The sequence below is a fragment of the Lepeophtheirus salmonis genome, chromosome 9 (assembly GCF_016086655.4).
Source record: "Lepeophtheirus salmonis chromosome 9, UVic_Lsal_1.4, whole genome shotgun sequence".
NCBI lineage: Eukaryota > Metazoa > Arthropoda > Copepoda > Siphonostomatoida > Caligidae > Lepeophtheirus > Lepeophtheirus salmonis.
The window spans coordinates 26223980-26241849 of NC_052139.2; the positions used below are offsets into that span (position 1 = coordinate 26223980).

General features: G+C 32.3%; 1 long non-coding RNA gene across 1 annotated transcript; it reads left to right on the forward strand.

Moving 5' to 3' along the window:
• The first annotated feature begins 636 nt into the window (after window positions 1–636).
• Window positions 637–1872, forward strand: LOC121124436 (uncharacterized). The gene is made up of 2 exons (XR_005866308.2): window positions 637–1266; window positions 1472–1872. It is a non-coding gene; the product is annotated as an uncharacterized lncRNA (long non-coding RNA).
• Window positions 1873–17870: the final 15998 nt, after the last annotated feature.

A 17870-nucleotide genomic window follows, 5' to 3' on the forward strand; every position in this document is an offset into this window, starting at 1 on the left:
ACATCAAATCTTTGTGGAATAAAGAACACTACAAAAAGTATCGCACTCCTCTCAGCTCATATTTTATACAACTCTATTCATTAAAATCCAAGATTCCATACTTTACAAATACATTAAAGCTTTTAATGGATTTTATATTTAAATACGTCAAATTGATGATAAAATGAAGGAGAATAACTAATTCTAAGGAATACTCAATTATCAACTACTAATTCATAGTCGTAATCCAAACGTTAATTAAGTACTTAAAATAAAGGAATTCATGTTCTGATATCACATCATATTATCGCAGCACAATATGCGACTCCTTGACACAAAGCCATGTTTGTTTTTTATTATTGCTTGAGTGACTTTGATGAAAAGGTCGACCACTAGAGGGAGGTACCAGTCGTTCATTTACAACTAATATATAATATCATGTCACTTTCATCATAGCCATTGACAAAATATAATTATATCACATTAATAAATACATAACAACACGATTTGACGTTTTTATTCCTTATCATTTATTGTTCGAAATAATAGTATTCTCTTTCTTTACCATAGTTATTCCTGTATTATAAATATAAAATTTGACCCTCATGACGAAGCATACCCAAACTGTGTTAGTTTGCTTATTTGTAACTGAGTGAGTGTATGATTTTTCTGGAGCAAAGAGAGGGAGAAAGAGGATAAGAAGTGATGATAATAACAACAACAATATCAGAGACGCGTAGTAGTAGACAGTAGTACACTATTTTTTTCCCGGCAATCCTCGCACGCGCTCTGTTCATTTTTCCTCCCCCCTTTTTTTTTTTTTACTCGCACGTCTATTTTTCTTTTAAGTCTCCTTAGTGTTGTTAATGCATCCGTCAGGGTTGGGTAGGCGCACTTAGAATATTAATATATTTTTTTTATGAAGTTAATCTGTTATTAAACTGGCGAGTTATTTATGAATTTATTTGGGTTTCTATTAGTTATTGTCCTATCACCGCTACTTCTAATAACTTGTTGCAATTAAAATGGCGTCTTTTTGAAAGAGTGACGGCCTGCCCTTCTTCTCCGTTCTCTCTTCTGTAACTAAACTTGCATTTTTAAAATGAAAAAGGATTTAACACGAGTTGAGAGAAAGAGGATGATTGTTTTATTTTCTCTCTTATATATTTTTTTTTTTTTACATTCATTGACTGACTAAAAGAGCGTACGTTCGAAAATATGTTAAATAAAAATACTACTACGGTTCATTCTTCTATTAAAAGCCCACAGTTATGTTGCAAATAAAAGGTACATATTTTTCGCGGAGAGTGAAATAATAATAATTGCAATGCGCGCAAATACTTATAAAGATAAATAATAAATAAATAGGAGTATGATACTCATATAAGTAGGGCTGTAAGTTTTAAGCATTTTTAGATTTGAATTTTTATTGTTCAAAACTACAGTCTTAATTATTGTTCAAGCTAGTGTCAAAATCCGTTGTATCTTTTAGCTCACCCGTTGTAATGGATTTGATCATTATAAGGATAAATTATCTCTCGGATTGTGGGAATTTTGTTTTGTCCAAGCGCGCCAGCAAATACAACTTCAACTATCTGGTTCATCTGTTTCCTTTCGGACATAAACAAACCTTTATTCATAAATCATACTTGATGGCCGATGGATAATTTCGAACATACTTATAAGATATCTCAATTATGATTTTTTAACATTACAACTTATCTGAAAATTTACTGCATATAGAAGCTTTCCTTCACCAAAATATAGCTTTGCTTGCTAATATTTCATCAAAATTATATTATCTAGAAAATGTCTTCATGTTAGTTATGATTTATTGTATGATACAAATAGTATTAAATATTAATTGTCATAATATAAAACTTTGGTATGTAAGTATAGAGAAGCACAATTAAGATGATTTGATGACGCAAATAAAATATGTGATGTATATATTAATGGAGAATAGTAACAACAGCAAAGAATAATCAAAATAGTCTAAATGATTTAGTATCAAAGGGTGTTAACGCGAATATAAAGTCATGTGGATTCAATATATATCGAAGAGTCAAAGTTGTAGGAGATCGTAGAACAAGAGCTAAGAAAGATTGTCTTAGACAGTGTGTCTTCCAATTTCCTCATAAGAATAGGAAAGTTTGCCTTCCAAAGAGCGTCGAATGCACAAGATGTGGCAAGAGAGACCACTATGCAAGAGTATGCCGGTGTCTAAAAGAAAACTCTATTTCCATCCTCAACTCTATTCAAAAATTTGAACTGAATAAATTACCCATCGCTGTATTGAATGTCCATGGGAATTACTTCAAAAATATAACAGCTACATACGACAGTGATGCAATTGTATCTGTCGCTGGATCAAGAGTTCAAAGTAAATATCGACTCCAACCCAATTAATAGCGTATCGTTTAGAATAAATATATCTTCAACTTAAGTTATTTATTTATTTACACACATAAAAAAGGGATTGTTATATATTATTAATATATAACTTCCTTAAATATAACTTTATAAATGTATATTATATTCTGTAAATTTATGCAAGACAAAATATATTGTTAGTTAGAGAACATCAAACCCATCATTACAGGAAGTGTACTTATAACTTCTTAGTGACCACCAAAGTATGAATAGATAACTTTAGCACGAAATCTAAAGAATAGAAATGAGGCAATAAAGTAACCAATTATTAAAAAAAATATTGTTAGTATTTACGCGTTGACAATTAAATGATAACAAAACATTAATTCCATTTGGTGATCAATAATTCCCTCAATTTCTTAGTACTTAGTTTGGACCTCCTTTTCGTATTGATGATATTCGTCATACTAACGACTCTCTCAGCATCACAATTGACAATTGGAGTATTTTTGTATACAAGGTTTTAACTAGTTGAGAGTTCATTTAGTTTTGTGTAGCCAGGATTCTTTTGAAGCACTTCTTTTAACTTGGTCTTGAATGGCTCTTCCTTCAAATCTTGAGTCAAATTTTCTACTATGGTTAGGCTGGTAAGAAAAGGCAATCTTTCCTCAAGTGCAGTTATTGCCAAAGGTATTTGACGAAAAAGAATTCCTGTATAAATACGGCTTCTTCTGTTAAGGAATCATTATTAATTACTTCTTCTGGTTGCAGCCAAATCTTTATCAAGGCTGTTTAAATATTCTCTGAAGACGTCAAAGTAACGGTAGTAGTACTCCACTGCTTTTAACCAAGTTTCCTATCTTGTTATGATTGGTGATGGAGGGATGGGAATTTCGGTCGAAGCAGTAAATACTCTCTTTCTTCTTCCAGAATTCAAAAACATCTTCTTCACATTGGAAATAAGTTCGTTTGTTAGATGAAACTTTTGTTTAACCATATCTGCAACTCTATGTAATCCATGAGCAATACATGTAATGTGAATCAATCCGGGAATTTCTTTGAAGATCTTCTCCTGCTTTAAGACAATACGAGGCAGAATCAGTGATGAAAGTCTACACGGGAAAAAATATTCTCCCAATAACTTATAAAATGAGCTTAAGACAATGTTCTTTACATTGTTTGCGTTTGCAATCTCAATCAACTCAATAAGGTGAGGTCTCCCACAGAAATGTCCGTCCATAGGGCCAATCAAAATTGCAGTCATTGACCTCCCTTGATGATCTCTTGTCTCATCTAGTGCAACGAAAAAATCCCACTTCTTCTTTTATTCTATTGAAAACTCCTTGACATACCTCCCCAATCAAGTTGTTAACGACCCATCGACCTGGAGAAATTTTTCCAGTATATTTTTCAATAAACTTAGAGAAATTGGGATGATCCAGAACATTTAAAGGGATGTTGCACGACACAAATAAATTTGCTACGTCCAAATTGAATGATGAACCGCTTAATTCTCCTTCGTTTCCTAGAGTCTTGTGTTTCTTGAGAACTTTAATGTTGTTGATGTGATGGGAGGTTTTGGAGTGGGAGATTACTTGCCATAAAGAATGAAATGGGCACGAAAAACAGCAAAAACGGTGAGATATACTTTTATTCTCAAAAAACATAATTCCACACATCAGTACCTCCGTTGTTAGAAACCCATGAAAAAAGGCACGTTTTCTTCGGCACAATGATGATGCACGTGAGAGAGAAGAAAGGGGAAGTTGTTTTGATGATGATTAGTACAATACTGAAGATAATTTGTTTAGAAGATGCAAGGGTACTAACGTATTTTATTCCTTTGTTTATATAATCTCTTTCAACCAATCAAATTCGTTCTTTTTCAAGGATTCCAACAACTCTAATTATCTCTTTCTCAGCTGTTGTGCTTATTATTTAACTCCTGAGTAGTGAACTTCCTTTCATAAACAGATGCAATTATATTCAAAACTTGATTGAGCATTCTTGCGTGATCCGAAAAGAGGGAGAGTAACCTTGACAATTTGTTGCGTATCTATAGTTGTAAGGTTCTCTTGGATTCGGGGACAAATCGTCATCATTGTACATTATTGCCTATGTATATACATAGGTATGTTAGCAAAAGATCAAAAAATCATAATTTTGTATTTTATTTGGATTATAATAGTATGAGCCTGCCCGTTCCAGGGATACATGGGGGTTGATAATGAAAAGTGTGATGTGATGGCAATAAACTCACCTACTTCCTAACTTGCCTTAAGTGAAGATCGCTAAATAAATGCACCAATTATAAAATTACTTTACCTCGAAATAAGTTAGTATCCTGCGTAATATCCAATGCTTCAATAGAATGCTTACGGACCATAAGTACTTTAAAATATTAGTTAAACTATGTCACTATTTGGCTTTATTGAACAGCTTAAATTGCAGCAATCCTAGACAAATCTACTGGTTAATGCAATCTTCCTTTCCCTTCTAATTTTTAATAGCAGAGTGTAGAACAAAAAATGTTGCTAGGCAGAAAAAACGGAGGAAAAAATTCAAAAGTTTATTTTTGTATATATAAGATAATTAAAAAATGTTTAAACCCAATTTAGAATGGACTAATAAAAAAAAAAACAACCTGAAAATCAAGATGGTAACCCTGACAGTTTGAAGAATGTTTAGGAGGAGAGAAAAAGAAAAACACTCACGATGTTTCATTGGATTGAAGAGTGAATGAAAAAAATGAATGGAATCGCCATAGTCCATGGACAGCACGCTCGAGAGTTATTCTCTTGAACTAGATGTGTGTACGTTTGCGCCCCGGTGATTCCTAGAGAAAGAAATATACTATACGTATATGGATTTCACCAAAAGATTCCTATGTTAGATGGAGTAATTGTAATACCATAATGTTTACTTATAATTAATTAGTGCATCTCCATCTAACCAATTAAAGGAGGGAAAAAAAGAAAATACATTTACTAGAATTAATCCGATCTTAATCCCTAATTCTGACTCAAAGTAGAAAAAGGGCTTACAATTATAACTCCGCAACAAATCCTCAGGGTTACACTCCGTCTTTTATGAGCACACACGAACGTTCAAACAGTTTTTGAATATAATTAGAAAAGGATGTTCACTACTCAGGAATTAAATAATAATAACAACTGCCAAGGATAATAAAATTCGTCATTATTCTACCAAATACTAATTAACGGGCCAGCTAAATACACACCGGATTTACATGTACGATAATAACTATTTTATCTTCACACTATTTATGAGTATTTGTTTGTTTAGTCTATTTTAATATTAGATGGCGCATCGAATTAGTAAACATCGTCATAGCAAATATAACATCGCATACTTATGATATATATTTTTTTAGTTTGTTTGCTTCTGCCTTTATTTTCGTTCATTATTCAGGAGAAAACATCTCTTTACATTCATTAGCTTCCGGTGTCAAAAACGATTCCACCTGTTTTTAAGCAATACAAACTAGTCATTTTCCAACAACATCTTTTTTAGAATTTGATATAATATTAAACGGATAATAGTCTAAATTTAGTTGTATCAAACTAATAATGTAATAAACTAATACTGCTGGATACTATAAAATGTCACAAAACTATGCTGAAAGAATGATGTTTCAGTCTCACTTTTCTACAATTATATAAAAAATTGCATTTAAAAAGCATAACATTGATGATCATCTGTTGTGGAGTTATAATTGTATGTCCTTGTTGGACTTAAAGAAGAATTGAGGATCGACATATAGGGGCATTTCCAAGGGATAGGCCGAAGAAGTCCGCCAAAATTAAGGGATTTTGGCTTTTTCATAGAAAATTTAATATTTGTAATATTTTACTATAAATTTAATCACAACTATTAATTTTTTAATTTAATATTTCTATTTTTTTATTCAAAAAACTTAATATTTGAAACTGAATTTAATTTTTTATTTTTTTTTCAATTAAATTTTTTGTGAGCAGCCTTAAATTTTTGAATTTTTTTTCCAAAAGAATTAATTTTGTAAATAATTGTGGATTTTGGGATTTTTTTTTCAAAGAATTTAATTTTTGAAATTTTTTTCCGAAAAATCTAATTTAGTAACTTTTTTTAATTAATTTTTGAGAGCGGCTGTGGATTAAAAAAAAAAATTCTAAAAAATTTAATTTTTTGTGAGCAGTTGGGAAATTTTGAATTTTTTTCCCAAAAAAAATCAAATTATTTGAATTTTTTTCTAAAAAGTTTTAATTTAAACCAAGTTCCCTCCCCCAAAAAAGATAATATGGGACGCTCTTGACATAAGAATAATTTTTGCCAATTTATTTATTTATTTCCTTTTCCCCCTCCTCTTTTGTAACAACTTATCGAATGAAACGTCAAGAAAGCTAAGCTACTCTATCCCAAAACATTCTTCAAATCTTCATGATTACAATGCTAATTCTTGGGTTTTTAATATCCCCAAAATAAACACGATGAACCAATTATTCGTTCATTCTCAGTATAAAGTTTAACCACAAGTGTGTCATCATATCAATACATTCAAATGATATGATTTGCCGGTATATTAATAAAAAAGAAATCCGTAAATTATCGGGTCACCCATTTTAAAAGGATGTTTATTAAGTTGTATGTGGCCACATACCAAACAGACTATACTTGAGATTTGATGTATCTTGTTTTTGTAAACTTTTGTTCCGATATATGGCTCGCCGATAAACTGCTTAGATTGGCGGGAGCTATCCAACTTTACCAAATAGTTCACCACTCATTCAAAGTGGATTTTCTCATAGCTTTCTTAGCCTGATAAACGGAATCGGGGACCGAGACTGGCGTACCCACTTCTGCATCCTCCTTAGCCATGCATCAACAAACTCGATCCTTGTGCTATTATAATTACCCTTGATCCATCCAACTGTGATATCACTCTCGGAATTATCGAGGGCATTTTTACGGCAAGAAATTTCTTCTCTCAATATACTCATAACGACTTATTTTAAGACTGAAATTTCAGGGAATACTCCTCCCGAAATTCCTACCCCCCAATTATGTATTCATAAAATACTATACTTCCTACAATAATAAGTATAAATTAATATTTGGTAATTATGAACAAGCTCAATCAAATCAAATCAACATGGATGTATAATTTTTGGTTGGGGCATTTAACTGTATTTAATTATTATCACCAGTATTTACAACTTTATATCATTATGTATGGTGTCAAAGTGTTAATTTAATTAGGGCAATTACAACACACTTTTATATACATATTAATATATGTACAACGCCATATTTATCTTATCAGTTATCTCAAATCCTTTAACCTTGCACACCCCCTCCCAGCTATTGTGGTCGAGAAGAAGAGAGAACAATGTTCAGCCATATTGGATAACATTTTATAGTCCAACAAGGATTTATACAAGGAAACTCCTCAACAAAAATCTCAGAAATTCTCTTCATATTTATAGTACTAGTGGTTACATTATATTTATATATTTGCTCTTCAAGAACAAAAGAAATGTCTTGGAAAATGTAAAATCCTCTTCAAATTGCAATTATAAAAAGAGTGGATCTTCAATTTTCATAATTTTTAAGCCATTACTCGTAAATGTGGAGTAATATGTGTAAGACCTTTTTGTGCTCAGGGTAGAATTGTGGATCGGAAATTGAGGAATTCCTGCTTATATAAAGGGTTTTTCATTAGGGATGCTTCATTTTTTTCCGTCAGGGAGCAAACGATGTCATATTTTTTTTCTTTCTTTGACATTCAGAAACTTCATTAATATACATTTCATTTTTCAAAAAAAAAATCCCAACACCAAGCCCCTTCCTTGCCCCAAATTATAATCCTGCGAACGCCCCTGAAAAGAAGCTCATAGTATCTAGGCCAAAAGTTCCACTTGTGTGAGTTCCATTTTTTCTTATTATTATTAACTCTTGGCCTAGAATCCGACATTCAAATGTTGAAACCTTAAAAGACTTTTTCAATGAAGAGTGCACTGTCATGTCAAAAGCCTACAGCAAAAGTACCAGCTGTAATTCTGCCCTCGGGAAGCCGCTATTGCGGTGTATTGGTGGTCATATTCAAGATTAATAGTTATCTTAAATATCATTATTATAAACTATTTTAATGTAATTGTTTTGGATGTTAAATCTACACAAAATAATAGATCATTGTTCACTTCTCTTATTTTAGTCTCAAAACTTTTGCACGGACTTGTAATATTATATATTTCTTCATTGGAGATATTTATTCCTACCATCAATAAATCAAATCATTTTTCCCTTGCAATGGTGAAGAAACAACGCGTTGGATATATTTTCATAGACTCATATCGATATGATGATGACTGAGTAGCTTCCTAGAATCTTCATGGGAGATATTAATTATTAAGTACATATTATTATTTTAAGCAGAGTTAAACTCAAGATGAAACAATAACTTTGCTCACACACAAAGCTGTCCAGGTTTCTACCTTTTATCCCCTAATAAGTATTGTAAACGTTGATAGCTTGAATTAGAATTCGTTCTCGTTAAGTTGTGGGTAATTATGGTATATAGGTCCATAGTTAGAACGAATTTCGCTCAGTTTTGGATAACTACCAACATATTCCGTCATAGCTGAAAGTTGAAATTCAATTATCGCAATCTTTAAATAGATAGGAAATCACTTTGCGAAGTGACAAAAATATAATTACCATTTGAGGAGGAAATTAGGGATCTTGACTTTTTCGAGATATTCAGACAATTTGCACTTTGAAGGATCATAAAAGTAAATGGAAGGTATCATTATGTACAGAAGGCTGTGAGTTTATCTCTTATGGAGTATACAGGGGAGAGGGACTCGAAGTAAATTCATAGGCTGAGGAAACATGCCAGAGGAGATCACATCGTAGAACCTAATGAGATGAGATCTCTTCTGGCCTCATCTTCCAAGTCCAATCAGATAGTTTTCGTATCTTTTCATTTAGCAAAAATATTTCTTTACTATAAAAAGGATTCGATAATTGAATTTAAACTGACAACTGTCGCTGTACCCAATTTTGAGATAGAAAGGGAAAGTATGACGTGCGGGCATGCTTATACAGTGTACCTAAAGGACTCTAGGTAAGGAAGGTAGGACTTAGTAGGTCTCAATTTTGATTGGTTTCAAATTAGAAGCTGCTACATGTTCCTCCAACTAGTATGTTAGGGGGGGGGGACTACGTTAGGAACATATTCTTCCCTGTTTTTTGATTTGAATTGTTTATTTTCACCTTGACCACTCTTTCCTTAGAGTGATTTAACACGGCGTTGGCTAACACAGAAATACGCGATGTGTGTTGTTGTCAGCTATTGATTCCCTCTTCTCCCTTGATAAATAATGGCATAATTTATTCTTTTTTGATAAATACACAAAGAAATAAGTTAGGCTATAGTTATGCTAAATTTCCAAGGAACATGAATACAATTTCTTGTTGATCCCTCGCCGTTTATATAATATACATGTTTATTGGTCATTTCATTATTTCTATGAAATATTTTGGGCTATAATACACAATTACTAATATATTACTTCACTTTTCATCCAATATTAATAAGCAATATTATAATACAATATCACATAAAATACTAAGTAGATTTTAATAATATGAAACTAATTTAAAAAATGGTGAAGAAATTATTTTTTCCAAAAAAATTAATTATTGTATTAAATGTTAAAAAGAAATCCCAAAATCCCCCCCTAAATAGAATCCTGCAGCCCCCTGGGACCCGTTCCAAGACTGAACAAGACCAAATAAATAAGGACTGACTCTATACTAGTTATTTCATATTGTAGATATAAACTAACATCAATATTTTTCTCTGATTATGCAACTTTCCTCGTTCCTAATCGATAAAAAAATATATAATCCTTCAATTTTTGACATTTCATCGGGATTTTCAGTACATATTACTTGAATGATTAATGTTGTGTCTGACGAGTTTATACGACACAACCTGTGTTACGATATTCCAGATTCACCAAGGGGAAAAGAGGGATTGTGGATGAATAAGATAAATAATATATTCTATAATACACATAGACTTTATACTATTCAATACATACCACTCTGATATACACAAATATGTCATGGTATTTATAATCAAGGTAAGTTCATACTATAACATTTATGTTATAGTATGAACTTATTATATTACAATTATTATATTCAAATATCAAAAAAGCCATTTAATGGAGTTTAATAAGGATTTAGTGGAAAATTTGTGCATTTATTGTATTAAAAATATCAACTTGTAGCTTCAAAGATGGCGGCGTCTCCTTCAATTATGATGCAACTTATAACGACAGTGAAAACGCTCAATGTATACCTTATATACAATTTATAATTTCTTGTTGATCCCTCGTCGTTTATGTAACATATATATTGGCAAAGGTGGAAATTCAATGTGGAATGGCCATGTTAAAAATAACAAAAAAACCGAAAATCAACATGGTAACCCTAACAATTTGAAGAATGTTTTTGGAGGATAGAAAGAATAACGATTATGACGTTTCATTTGTTCCGCTACAATCTGCTGTGACAAGAGAGGAAGAAGAAAAGGATATAAAATAGGACATTTGCTAGAATTACTCCGATTTTAATCCCCAATTCTACTCTAAGTCCAACAATGACTTACAATTATAACTCCGCAACAAATCCTCAGGGTTACGTTCACGAACGTTCTATCAGGTTTTGAATATAATTGGATATACAATATAGAAAATGATTTTCACTACTCAGGAATTAAATAATAGTGAAACTGCCAAGGAAAATAAGATTCATTCTTTATACTACCAATTACAAATTAACGGCCCAGCTAAAAAACACACCGGATTTATATTTATGTATATTGACTATTTTATTATTTCTTTAAAGAAATTTTGGCTATCACTCACAAATATAAATGTATAACTACTCTTTTAATAAAATATTACTTTGCAATAGTTAATAGAGTATCGAATAAAATACTCTATATATCTTAATTATATGTAATTCATTTTAAAAATGGTGAAGAAATAATATAAGAGTGATAGTCTGCGAGTATATAAGATATAAATGACAGTTGGTATGATTCACTTATTTGGCTAACTACCAGATGATTTCTGGCATTTTTTCGGTTTCTTTTTGGAGTAAAGGTTGCGTGATACAATAAAGGTAATGCTGTGATTAGGTCAAATAAAAAGTTCCGAGTTTTTTTCTTTAGATGTCCATAGTGAGCCATTTCTCACGAATAAGTTTTAGCGTACAATTTAAAAAAGTTTATTTACAGTTTTGTGTTTGGTGAAGACAGTAGTTGTGCGTTACAGCGTTCCAAAAGAAAAAAAAATCAATTTATTCTTCAGTATCACTACAAACAAGGTGAAAAGGCGGTGTAGCGGCCATATTTGTAGTGCTTATGGACCAAATACAGTAAGTATCAATTGCAACAGCAAAGCTTTTTTTGGTAATTCCGTTCTGGTAATGTGGACGTAGAAAATGCCGATAAAATAATGGAAGTCGTAGAGTTAAACAGCATTAAGGCACTGTTGTGTATCGAGGAAAATGGTTGACGATGTACCAAATATTCAGAAAAAGGAGGAATCCAGGACGAGCGAGATAATTCAGGAGAGAAAAGACGTGGAGAAATAAGGCAAGGCTTGTTTAATAGGAATAAGTATATTCTTATTAATACAATACACGGCCATTTATACGTATAAAAGCTTAAGACAGTACTTTACAAACATATATATTCATATATACAAGACAATATAAGAAATAAGAGAATAAGAGGGAAAGTGACACGAATACATTAGAGGCACATATTTCATTGCCACGGAATTGAACAATTTGTCAGAAAACCGTTTGGAACAATCTAAATCGGATAATTCTAACTATATTAATTTTATTGTCAAAATAAAGCTAAAAAACGATCCGCTATTATGAAATAGGTTTGCTAAAAATAATTCATTATTTTTTTAATAGATGGCTTTAGTAATGTGTTTTCTCGCGTTGTATTAGTGGATTGGTTTACGCTGGATGGCGTTTGAAAGATAAGATTCCGTAATAAAAACTTTTTCAATAGTTTGTGATTGTTTGACTCATGCTTCTTTGAGCGGTCATCATAGATGGACAGCAGCAAAGAGAAAATACTCAATATTTTAAAGTTTATCTTTGATAAAGGATAAATACAAGTCAGGTGGCTGCAAATGTGAACGCAGTATTTTGATTCGTGGATTCCTGAACCGGTAATTGTGATTTGAAGGATGCACCCTGTTCTGAGAGGTCAATTTTCGAAAAATGAATACAATTATGGAAATCATGGGAGTCCCACATTATGTAAGCATTATTTTGATTTTCTGGGACAGGGGGTCACCAAACTTTTTTTACTGTAAGCCTGATAGTTGAAGTAATGACAAGCGTAGGCTGCATAATCATTCTGTTCTATACTTGCTAGCCAGAACAAAAGCACTGCAAAAAAAAAGATAAAAAACTAAATTTAGTATTTCATGCTAATCATGTGTGAGTGATTGGTGTACAATGAACAAAAAATAAAAACAACCAACATGTTTATTTATGAAAAGTCATCAAAGAAGATTTTTCGTTTCATAAGGACGCCGAAGATTGTTCTCTTTCAAAACTGCAACAGCTTCACTGCATGTTACACAACTAGCTTTCTGTTTCCACACAGAAATACTGCTCCCCCCCCCTTTGCCCAATTGTCATTGAAAATGCTTGACTCAGAGTCCATTTTTCTTTTTTTTAGAGTATCCATAATGAAGGGTGAAGAATACTGGATACAAGGAATGAATACTATTCACTACCAAGGTTAATACCATTACGCGAATATGAGTGATGCTCGACTTCCATCACGCTTTTACTATTGACGTCATAGTGTATGAGTGGTTGTGAGTTTTGTCAAAATCTGTTTTTCTTCCCAACAGTCGGTAGGATACATCAAATTGAAAATTCTGGAAATGGTGACGTCATAGACTATAAGAGGCTGCATGTTTTGTCAAAATCTGCTTGTCTTGCCCAGCAGTCGGTACAATACATCAGATTGAAAATTCTAGCAAGCCCGATGATATGATGTTCGAGCCTTGTATTTCTATTAATCTTGTTCACTCCACAATATTACCACCGCTGGAGAACTCCAATTATGGAATAAACGAGGATTTGGACTTTCAAACTTTATAACCCACAAGAAAAACACATCACTTGTACTCAAGCACAAAGATACTATGCGTTTTGGACCACCAGCTTCTTTTTTCATAGTTCTGGAGTAAATTAAAAATAGATGAATAAGAACGGAACTATGTATTAGGTTGGGGAGAAACCTCAGCGGAAAACCATTCCAGGTGATAATTGATTCTTACAAATGCAACAAGAAATCCAATCCAACAGATTTGGAAGGTGTCATCGAGAAAGAACTCAACGTTTTAGTAAATTTCTCCAATGATGGTCGTTAGTTCGGACTTTTAGATGCTTGTATTTAAAGATTGAATAAAGTTGTGATTTTTCTTGTTGTTTTTCCTATTATTGTCAGATATGTGAAGGGTGATGTGATTTCATTAAATTGGAATGTTTGTTAATTTGTCCCCAATATCAATAAAGATATAAATATTTGGTTTAAAAAAAATAAAGGGTGCAGAAAACAGAATTTTAGAATGAAACAATGGAAAAGATGCGTTATTATGTGATACCAAAATGGATATGGAGGAAATAAATGTTGCTTCTGCAATTGCTATATGTACACTGTATATACATTTCTCGAATTGCATGGAAAAGGACAAAAAGTACTGTACAGCTATTTACAAGATAATAAACACTACAACAACAGTAAATTTATGGGACATATCAATCAGGATCTCCTTCTATTCTAAACATAATATTCAAATTTAAATCATGTCATAAAATTTCGTGTTCCATACATTTCATTGTGCAAGTTCAAGTACTGTCGGGGCCCCGTATTTTCGTGAACCTTTGGTGTCTTGGACATAAACATTAATTTAAAAAATAAAGAAATAAAATAATCCATTAAAAATAGCGGATTTCTTATTACTAAACATCATATTTATAGGATCACTCAGAAATTGATAGACACATCGATTTTATTCCATATTTTTAATAATAATTGGAAAACATGACATAACTTTTGACATATTTAATATATTTTTGTTTGTCATAATATTTTGACTCTACTTAAACATTTATAAGTGTACCTTTAATATATAATTAATAGTTACATACTGTTAATTGTATCTTGTATCCTTATATGTAGATACATGAAGATAAAATGGGGGTCGCTACCCCTTTTAGGGTACCGACAAAGGCTAACAAAAATAAAAGGTTAGAAGATTATGTTATCGGGCTTGCTAGAATTTTCAATTTGATCTAACGTACCGACTTTTGGACAAGACAGGCAGATTATTGACAAAGCATGCAATCACTCATAGTCTATTATGACGTTTCTACTGCTAGAATTTTCAATTTGATGTATCGTACCAACTGCTAGACAAGAAAGTCAGATTTTGACAAAACACGAAAACTCTCATACACAATGGCGTCAATATTAAAAAGTGGGTTGGAGGTCAAGCATACGTCGTACAAGTGTTAGGGTATAACCTTGTATTTCTATTAACCTTGGGTTGCGAGATAATTTCAAAAAAAATGAATAAGTGTAATGTAAAATTACTTTGAGCGGCATCAAAACTTGACTAATGATGATTTTTCATATTTTTTATTAGTCTATTCTGGATCATTTTAAAAATTATTGCCCGAAAGATGGCAAATTATGAATTTCTGTGTGGCTAAACTTATTTATGTGAGGAGGCCTTTTCCGTATTCACTTATATATAAATACAGATTGCGGCTACACGTGGAGGATGATATTCGAGTTGCTGTATCCAAAATAAAGCCAAGAAAAGACTTGCTTTCCTCAATACACAGTTACCATAAGTCAGACTTTGATTCGTTTATGTTGTTTTTGCAATCTATCCCACTTTTTAATATATTATGTATTTCTATGTTTTTACACCTTATATTTTGATTTAAAGTAGTACTCCAAGGGCATCCGCAGAGCGAGGCTAGAGCGACTGTGATCTGTTTTCCCCAAAAATTTAATTGTCTGTGAATAGCTATAGATTTCGAAGTTTTTCTACGAAAAATATAATATATAAAATGTAATCTTAGAAATATTTTTCCAAAAACTATCAACTTTTCTGAACAGCTCTGAATTTTCTAAATTTTTATCCAAAAAAGTTAACATTTTCTGAGAATAGCTAGGATTTTTGAAATTTTTTCAAAGAAATTTAATTTTTTTTAATAGCCATGGATTTTTCCAAAAACCAAGGCCCCATTTTGGGGGGGCCCAAAAAATATATAATCCTGCAGACGTTCCTGTACTTTTATCATGATGCTTGTGCTCACATATTGTATAGTCAATCGAAGCCCGAATAACAATACAGATACTCTGTTCGGGTATCCCGCCCAAGTTTGGCCTCACTTCATACTTTCTCTTTCTATCTTGAAATTGGTGACAGCGTCCTCGTAACCTTTTAATAATTAGGAAATAACTTCCAACGTAGGGACGCGGAGTGTAGTGAAAATATTTAGCTACCATAAACTAGAGCTCATACTCAACAATTGAGTCTTTGTCGTGTCATCTCAAGGCTATGCTCAGACAGTTAGAAGTAATGAATAGCTCTAGAGCAGTGGTTCTTAACCTGGATTCGATCGAACCCCAAGGGTTCGGAGACACTCTCAACAAGGCCTCTGCATCCACTGACGCGACTGTCGACTGGGCGATAAATTTTGAGTGCGAGTGTGCCGCGACAGTGTTGGATCGTTCAGAGTGGGGGATAGCAATTTGAAAAACAACAACAAAAAACAACAGGGCGGCCCTGCTGTGAGATTAAAAAAAATATCTTCTCCGTGTTAGATTACAAAGATTTAGTTACTAAGTGAAAATACGTTACACAAAATAAATATAGCCCCTTTTCGTTATTTTTGACGTTATGCTCCGCTTGACGATCATTGGTTGCATATGATCAAGCCACATTACTAAGCTTTGTTATATGTGCTGCAATGAACTTGTGGCTGTAGTGATTGTACGTCATTTTTAATTTTCTTTTAATCTTTCAATACCTTCTTATTAACTATATCGAGCAAAAAAAGAGAGTGGTCTGATAAATACGTACAATATAGATTCACGTGTATGGGAGTCAGTGTCCTCAATGCATGATTAGCACTGTCAAGTTGAGCAAGTCTTGTCTAGCACGTCAGAACTGAAGGAACACTTCCTGAAGCTATATGGAGATGAGAAATACAAGAACACAACACTTGCTAAATTCAAGGTGAAGAGAGCTTAATTTGATGAAAAGGCTACTCTACCCGGCTTTGTACCCATCGACAGACCAATCCCCAGCTACGAAGTAGCTTACCTCATCACAGAGCAGGGCAAATCACACGCCATTGGTGAAACACTTGCAAAACCAGCTGCGTTGAAGATGGTGAATATCATGCTGGGAAAAGCTGCTGAAGATAATTTATCACAAACCGTTTGTAACAATATATCTTTGTGAAAAATCCTTTTTGAGGATTGTCGAAATAAAAACGAAGAAAATAAACTGATTCCGTTGAGAAAGCTATATGAGAGTGGTACATGCCAAGGTGATGCCACCCATTTATGAAAATGTGCCTGTAAAAGTATATGGATTTTCAGAAAATATTCATTGTGTTATGTTTTTGTATGGAAATCATGTTTTGTTGTTTTTGTTCTTTGATCAAAGTGACTTTTCGTTGCATCCAATGCATCGCTCATTTTGTGCACAGATAAAATATACACCATTGTTCTGAATAAATCATATTTTATTTCCCTATCACGAAGGGATTTGCTCAAAGCACTGATGAAGCTTGCAGGGTTCACTACCATCAATAAGGTTAAAAATCACTGCTCTAGAGAGCTTTTTCAGACATAATATCTCAACGAGTATATGTGGAGGAAGTGTCTTAAAAGGATATTTATCCTTCTTAAAGAATTCTCGGCGACATACTGAGGAAATGTTCGATATGAGGTTATTTTATAGTTTTCATTTATTTTTTAAAAGTTCATTTATACTAATTTATTCCCAAATTCTACTTGTTCGATAGCTTTGGATTAAAATATTTTCTTTTAGAAGGAATCTGAATTAAACGAATCAGAAATTCGGGCTTCTTTATATATGATTTTATCAGTTGTTTTCTATAAATTTTAATGTTATTTATGTATGTTATTTTTCATTTTTTATATCTTCTAGTTTATTCATTTCTATTTTGTGACATGTTTAGGTTTTGTTTCTGTAGCGTTTCTGAATACTGTATTGCTTAGTTTATTTTAACTTCTATATTTTTTGTTAACTCTTAAATTTGTTAGTTATTATGTCTTTAATTATTTAATATACTCAATATTTTTAATGTCTTACATACTTAGATATGATCTCCTTCTGCCTCATCCCTCAGTC